This window comes from Nicotiana tomentosiformis, chromosome 5, assembly GCF_000390325.3.
Source record: "Nicotiana tomentosiformis chromosome 5, ASM39032v3, whole genome shotgun sequence".
Lineage (NCBI taxonomy): Eukaryota > Viridiplantae > Streptophyta > Magnoliopsida > Solanales > Solanaceae > Nicotiana > Nicotiana tomentosiformis.
Window position 1 is genome coordinate 18,153,527 of NC_090816.1, and position 2,683 is coordinate 18,156,209.

Consider the following 2,683-nt stretch of genomic DNA (forward strand, 5'->3'; position numbering starts at 1 on the left):
CAAGCCAATATGAGTTTTAATACGTATAAAAATTGTATGAGTTGGGACATACGAGTTTTTGACCAAATACATCCTTATTCTTTCCCCCAAACTTACACTACATCCTTGTAATATCTCATTTAACTGGAAACATCCTTTATGTATCTCAAACTTGATTAAAAAACATCCTTCTGTTAAGTTTTCCATCCACCACTAACGAAATTTATATATCTCCTGTTTTTCTTCCCTTTTTTTCTTGTTCGCCCACAAATACTTCTCCTAACAGAACGACATAGAAAGAAATGAGAAAGTTCGTTCTATCTAATTAAACAACAAATGGAAAAGAAAGAGAAAAATAGATCGAGAGTAAGAGAGCTTTTATATATATGATAGTTATTCCTCGTAAGCGAAAACGTATGTACAGGTGAGTTCTTGTTTTCCTTTTCTTTTTGTTTGTTCTGATAAAATGCTACATGCTGAAAAGGGCTGTATATTTTTCTTTTTTGCTGTTTAACAGTGATGTGGATGTGGTATGCCAGAGTTTATATAGGTGCCTCCTTTTGTTGATTCTCCACGCTTTGTTTTTTCGGGGTGGACAATTAGAAGCAACATGAAGCTAACCCATTTGATTCTGTTAGCATAAGAGGTAACACGTACCCCGATTTCCCGGTGGGTCAAACGAAGCGAATACATAACTGCATGAGATATGAACCGAAGCCGAGGACTTCTCGTACTAAGGCCCGAACGGAGTGTTTGCCCACCGGGCTTGGTAAGACAACACTCCCCGAATCAGAACGAGCTCCAAAACCTCGGAAAGCACTACGAACGGTTGCACACGACTAACAGAAGCAGAGGCGGATGCAGTGTACTGACTACGGGTTCAACTGAACCCATAATTTTCGACGCGGAGTAAAAATTTGTATGTAAAATTTTATTAAAATTGCAAAAATAGTAGATATGAAGTCATAACTTTAAAAATATAATGGGTTCAATGTTAAAATCCTTAAAATTGAATTCATAGGATTTAAATTTTGGATCCGCCTCTAAACAGAAGGCTGTGATATCCGCACCCAACCGGATATCACGACGTGAATCTCGCCCGACGTCGGTAGCATATCAGTAATTGAGGAGAAAAGAGAATTTGTTTTACCTTTTTTAGAGTTGTACAAGGGATGAAATTCTCCTACTATATAAAGGGGAATCTTTTTCATTCATTACACACTGTAACACGCTTATCAAGACAATACAAACTTGTTTCTCTGCTTTCTAAATATTAAAAGATTCTTGTTTTTTACCATAGTTCTTCATACATATTTGGCTTCGAATTGAGGGTCCGATTGGGAGCAAAACTATAGTTGAGCTTAAATCCGAACCCGGACTCAACGTCACAACTGCTTTGATTATTTATTTTATCCTTAATTCGTTTATCTAACATTCTTGATTACTTGTAATGAATCAATCTACATATCTCTAAAATCGCATATAAATTTAATTGTTATCCATTTCAAAGGTATACACAGAAATTGATGAGTAACGCATTTGAGTCTCCCAATTTCAAGCAGCTAGTACTACTTTGCAAATGAAGCTAAAAGTTGAGCAAGAAAATAGGATTTCACTGTTACCTTGGTTTGGTTGTCAAAGATATTGGAATAAGGAAAACCGAGAACGCAGCTAATCTGAAGCATAGTTAATCGTGTGGAACGGAGCCGGATTGACTAAGCATGAGAGTTCTTGGTAAAAAGAAGAAACTGTGATTATTTCCATAAAAAATTCTTTGTTCCTGGTGTTACAAAGCAGAAGACACACATTCTGTTAGTGGTGGATGAAAAACTTAACAGAGGGATGTTGTTGGTCAAGTTTGAGATACATGAAGGATGTTTCCAGTTAAATGAATTATTACAAGGATGTAGTGTAAGTTTGGATGAAAGATTAGGGATGTATTTAGTCAAAAGCTCTGGGACATACCGATGAGTTGTTTGCTCCTTTTACATTTTCTTTTCCTCTTTCCATATATGTAGTTTTCACTAGTCAAGCCAAAGTAGCTCTTCCCACCCTTCCTTTCAAATTATACAAAATAAATAAATCTTTATCAGGAGAAAGAAGTAGAAAAATGAACACAAGAACCTGAAGGAAGAAGCATAAAGCATACAGCTATTATTTTTTCTGAATAGTAATTTTGGATGCAATTAGTCTCTAACACCAGATATGTCAATCTTAATCACACAACCTCTTGCTTGTTTGAGAAATAGGTGAAGAAAGAAATTAAGATCTGGGGATTCAAAAAGAAAGGTCTGGCAGAGAAGTTTAAATAATTGGCTAAAGACAACTTGAAAGGCCACAATAGAAAGAAGAATCATATACACATTGATAATTCCAAGATTAAAATACAATTAATTGACTTTTGAAGTCTTTTAAATAGTATTATTCATTATTATCTTTGTCTTTGTAATCAATTCTGAAAATTGTATACAAGTCTCTGGCCTATAATATTATATACTCCACCTGCCTTGAGATTCTACCCTTTTTATTTGGCCTAAACTTGTCCTGTGGTTCCTTATAGGCCAAATACATACATTAAGAGCCCATTAAATTTGGCCTAATTTTTTATTTTGGTACACTCTAATTCAATCTTGTTTTATTTTGGCCCTCCAACCTCATTTCTTATGTTTTACTTTAACACAAAAGCTGACTAGATTTAGAGTGT

General features: G+C 35.0%; 1 long non-coding RNA gene across 1 annotated transcript; it reads right to left on the bottom strand.

Annotated features, from left to right (window-relative positions):
* On the bottom strand, nt 1-2,283 carry LOC138891456 (uncharacterized). The gene is made up of 2 exons (XR_011408085.1): nt 2,129-2,283; nt 1-2,036 (listed from the first exon to the last, which is right to left on the bottom strand). It is a non-coding gene; the product is annotated as an uncharacterized lncRNA (long non-coding RNA).
* Between the last annotated feature and the right edge of the window lie 400 nt (nt 2,284-2,683).